The following is a 5,514-nucleotide window of genomic DNA, read 5'->3' as shown; positions in this document are numbered from 1 at the left end:
CTATGTCATTTCAAAGTGCTGTTCAGCCTTACTGGCAGAGTCCTACTGGCAGAGCCTGCCACAAAGGCATGACAGGTAAACACACTGCCCTGCATTACAGTGAGGTATGGAGTTGCATGCGGTGCAGCATCAGGCTAGGGCAAGTTATCATGTGAAGCAAGTAGAACTAGCAAATGCAGTAAAAATGTGTAAGCAAACACAGAGGTTATCACGGGCCCAGGCAGCAGCAAGGTGAACCAGTTGAAATCTTAAGTCATGAAAATACACACACACACACACACACACACACCCCAACAGTCAGAATGACATCTTGTAACTTCTTTCATTTCTCCTTGACCAAGATTGCATCAGAAAGAGGAAGAATAAATTACTGACAGCAGCCAAACATTACACAGACATTATTGATCCTCAAGACCCAGTGTAATCTTGTAAGACTTTGTGTGACTTTGCTTGCTCCTGCAAGAATTTACCATTTGCCACCAGACTCAGTTGGACATTTTGAATTAATTGCAGAAGACCTGGACCTCATATTTTCTTGGTGGGTTGGGAGCATGGGATAAAGTTCAAGCACAGCTGGCTGTGGCACTGTTGCTCTGTAGAACGCTTGTGAATGAATATATTTTTAATACCTAAAAACAAAGGGCCTCTCTACAAGTTTGGCTGTAATTTGGCAGTGAATACCCAATTACTAAAAAATCGTTTACCATTACTAGCACTTGGTTCAGTTGATTTACCACAGAATTATCAGTGTTGGCAAGTCTGTCGTAATCCCCATTTTTTGAACTCCCTGGGGGTTCCAGAATGATATCAAATCCTCAACCTTAAGGTCAAACTCGGAAATCGGCTTTGTGGTAAACATTGGGCCTCATTACATGGTAGGCGGTGGACCAAGGTGCTAATAGCACCTTGGTCCATGCCGGTAAAATACCGGCACCGCCTGGGTGGAAAGGGGAATTACCGCCCTATTCCAAGGTTGGCAGGGCGGTAATTCCCCCTATCACCATTGCCCTTCCCCATTCCCATTTTTGCCCCATAGGGCATAATGGGAATGGGAAAGGTGCAAATTACAGTACCGCAAATTTGTGGTGCCGTAATTAGCACCAAGGTCCCTTAGCGGGTTGGTTTTTAACGCCTGCTAAAAGCAGGCGTTAAAGTACCAACCCGCTAAGGGACCTCGTAGTAAGGCGGTAAGGGTTAACGGTCACCGGTACCATTGCCGGTGACCGTTAACCCTTACCGCCTTCCGTGTAGTGAGGCCCAATTGTGTTAATTCTGTTACTGTCAAAAAAGAGTTGACTACTTTAGGGAGGTACACTTGCTTCCAAAACAAAGGGCTGAGCAGGTCTACAAGAGACGTAATTTCACCAAAATGCCAGTGGTAGCGGAATTGACATCACATGCCCCTGCCCGAGTGACATCACAGGAGGTGATGTCATTTGAACCCTGTTTCCTACCCCAGTCCCCGAGTGAAATCACAGGAAGTGATGTCTTTTGAACCTACACCCACTGACATCACAGGAAGTGGTGTCATTTGACCCCAACCCCACGTGACATCACCGGAAGTGGCATCATAAGGCATTATCCCTCAGTACAATAAGAAAAATATGGTTACAATATCAATGTATTATGACACACATTTAATACAAGAATGGATCATCCTATGTAGCAGTGTGTCAAGGCCCCTATTATCACGGACGTGTATGAACCCAAATGATAAATCCACTCTTCACTCTTCATGTGGATCCGCCCTGTTATTTCAACATGACTACAGAGTGAAATAACATTCTGGGGGACAGGGGCGGATAGGCGGGTGTAGGGATAAGGGAAAGCCAGGATAGAAGGCCAGAGAGGGAGAATATTTCACCAGAGAACACATGTTCGTATACGTTGCTCTTCCTTCACTGTTATGATCATAAAACTTAAAACGTAGTTTCTTACCAGATTGACGCCATTTTCTTCTGAGTCTAAAATTAACCTTCAGGAATACCTCTCAGTAAGACGTGTTGCAGTTGCTTCATGGACTCATTATTCCTGCACAAAACAGCCAGACATCTCCGATATGCATCTCCTTCAGAACCTACAGCTATATTTAAAATGGTTTAATTAGTGCATTGGCAAATACTGTTACCTGATCATCCTCCTGTATTTATTCGAAGTGCTTTGGAACAAAACATTTAAAGATCTTACACATTACTACTATCACACTCTCACATTTTCAAACAAACATATATATTTTTTTCATGTACACATCCAGCCATACAAGGTATGCAGAATTTTAGTGTTATTCAAAACCTGATTACCAACATTGAATACCTGACATTCCACTTATGGGGGGCTTATGCATTTCCGTTCGAGTGCTGCATCTTTACCCAAATTCTGAAAAGGGGAGTACTTGCACTCCATTTTCTGATTAAAAGCATTCCATCCAGACACAGCAAGGTCACCCAAAATCTCAGAGAGCGGCTATCACTGACTGACTGTACTGGGCGTTAGGCCAGCCAATCACAACACTAGTGCGTACATACCTACCTATTAGAGGACCACGCAGCGTGCCTACTCCGGTTGTCCGATTGAAGGCATGCACATTTGGCTAGTGTCGACTTTACTCTCTGGACAACAGATATCCCCCCATCTGCAAGAGGACCCCCTGCCCCCCATGAGCTGATGGCAGGGATCCGCTATCCCACAGTGGCTGGGGGTCATATTGGGAACAGGCACAGCACCACCTGATATCATGGGGTTCACAAGTCTGGGGTTAGGCACCTGTGCACTTCACCCCTCCAGTGAATGCCGTGGACCTGAGCAGCTCAGCGCTGGCCCTTTTGACTGCAGCATCATACATTCTGCTATATGACCAGGGGCTCTGTGTGCAACCAACCTACTCTCACAGTTTACTTTTTCTTTCTTTCACCAATAAATCAAGGCTGTGGACCCGAGCTGCTCAGCACTGACCCTCTTGACTGCAGCAAACGAAATTCTGCTACAAGGCTTGGGGTTCTGAGTGCAACCAACCTACTCGCACACTTTACGCTTTCTTTCTTTCACCAATAAATCAGGGGAAAGCGCAAATGCAGTCTCCCACTACCAGAAATGATGCAGTCAAGTATCTTGCATTTGGGGAGATCGCAGGCACCTTGGTTAGCAGATCTGATGTGCAATGAATGAGCCTAGCCTCACCCTGGGAGATCTGCCTTTCTGATCACAGGTTCTCCCCTGCAAGATAAGTATGAGTTGTAAGTGGAAGGGCAGGGGCTGGGCCTGTCCTGGAAGCCCTGCTGAGTAAGGGTGAGAAGGCAGGCCTGTCCTAGGCCTCCCAGAAGACCTGAGCATCTGCAGAGCTGCCTTTCCCATGTGTAGGGGGATGCTTCGGCAGGCAGAACCAAGCAGAAGAGGCACATTGTAGCACAGTTCCTTTCTCCAATCAGAGGCTCTGCTCGGCATGAGATTGGCATACATTCGGGCTTGGCCGTCAGCCAGCAGGCCCAGTCTGATAGCAGGAGGGCCTGAGCAGGTCCGCTGCGGTCTGCCCACTGGCCTGTCGGCCCCTTACGGGCCCATGACATCTGCAGCCGACAGGCCGTGCAGCTTAACAAGAGCAGCCACCAGCACACCACAAGCGCACACCAAGCAGTGTCTCAAATTCAATTTGCAGGCTGGCCGGGTGCCGCGTTGGGCCAGGTGGATATTATAATTCCACCTGGCGCCGGCCCCCGCGCCCGGCCCGCTCACAAATTGTTCGACTGCAGGCAGTAGTTTATATTCAATATCATTGATCACTCACCTGAGCAGCTGAGCTTCTTTCTCCACTCAGCGCCGCAGGCGGGGTGCAGGTGCAGGCCTGCATTCAGTCAGCTCACAGACATGTCGTGCTCCTCCTGCCTGCAAACAAAATGGAGGGAGCCCGGAGCCAGCCCAAAGGCGCGAATGTGCCGTGTGTGGCCACGCCCCTGTGCTCCTGATTGCAGGATTGGATAGGGGGTAGAGGCCGATTGGTCAGGGGTAGCAAGCCAATAGCCAGGGGTAGCACTTTCTATCCCTGGCTACCCTTAAATGACGTCCATGGGATCTTTACTAATACTGAAAGTTAGAGTAGATGACATTAAGTCAGTATATTCTATGCTGCGTTCTCCCAATCAGTAACTAGTATGTGGTTTTGATTCAGAGTGAAATGTAATATTTCACAATTTTGGGCTCTACATTATATGCATTTTGTGCTTGATATGATATGCAGCAGTGTTACGTTTGGGCCTTTTGTTTGTGCAAGCCTCTTCAATCTTTCAAAATCAATTCCATTATTGTCACACATTGTTTCTGCTGTGGCACCTTAGCATGCCCTGAATTCCAGAAAGCGCCTGAGTTCTCAGTGAAAAACAACACACTCTCCAAAAAGGACCTCAACATGAGAACGGGAGCCACTTAATCCACAAAGTAATTTGCTTAACGCGAGGGATAAGGAGCTCATTTTGCTCCTGGTCATAATTTGGCGGTGCAGAGCCGTTACGTGTAGACATAATCGCAGGTGGCTCCTCACCACCAAATTTTGGTCATTTTAATACTGGAGTGCACATGTTTATGGCAAAAAGCGGCATACACACGTGCATGCCTGCATTTGCGCTGCACATTTGTACTCCACCGTGCAAATGAGTAAATGCTGCCTACCATGCGTGCATGGCAAGCAGCGTTTAGTTGTAATTTGTATTGCTGTCTGCCAGGCGAGCATGGTGGGCCTTGATTAATTCTAAACGCATGGAGTCCACCTGCTGCATGCTAGCAAATACACGTGGCGAGCTCTGTAGGGATCCCGAACACTTAGACAGCATGAAAATGCATGCCGGTGTGAATGCAGAGCATTTATAGTGCAGAGAGGAAGGGAGGCGGCAGAAAAGTGAGTTGCATTGGCCCTTCCTCTTCCACATACCATTACCAATTAATACAAATGTGGCATGCCGTGAATTAAACAGTGTACAGTCCTTATGCAAGGCTTAGACACCTTTTGTTCCCCTTCCTAATGGTTAATACAATTGAGAATGCGCATTGCTAAGTGCAGGGCAAAAAAGCTCAGTTGCTTTTCAACAATGAGTTGCACGTGTACCACCATGGGTGTCCACTGCATCATAGTAAGTAGCTTTGCTCTCTACTCTGGTCGTCCTGCCACACGGAGGTATACTCGGCTATATCACTTCTTTTCCATTCTATTTTTTTATTATTTACTTTCCCAATCTCTGTCTTTCTCCACTGTGCCTGTTTTCAGTGTGTTGCCCTTGTATGCAGACGTCAGGGCTAGATAGAACGTGGCATCTAAGTGTCCTTCCATTTGAAGAGGGAAAATGTATGCGCTGACATTTTCTATGCATAAACCTTCTACCCAAAGCGGCTGTCAGTGGCTTTCATTAGGGAAAGGACTAGACACGTGAAGACAAGCTTGTGATGAGAACACGGGCGCACACGTCATTGCAACATCCAGAACGCCGTGCGTGACACGCACAGCGAAAGCGCACAACGTTCGCGCACACA

General features: G+C 47.3%; 1 pseudogene; it reads right to left on the bottom strand.

The window, feature by feature from the left end:
• Positions 1-3,053: 3,053 nt before the first annotated feature.
• Positions 3,054-3,228, bottom strand: LOC138526632 (U1 spliceosomal RNA; annotated as a pseudogene).
• Positions 3,229-5,514: the final 2,286 nt, after the last annotated feature.

This window comes from Ambystoma mexicanum, chromosome 7p (genome assembly GCF_040938575.1).
Source record: "Ambystoma mexicanum isolate Mex_15411 chromosome 7p, UKY_AmexF1_1, whole genome shotgun sequence".
In the NCBI taxonomy this organism is placed as follows: Eukaryota; Metazoa; Chordata; class Amphibia; order Caudata; family Ambystomatidae; genus Ambystoma; species Ambystoma mexicanum.
Note: the sequence above shows the minus strand (reverse complement) of the source record. Positions and strands in the feature narration are given on the sequence as shown.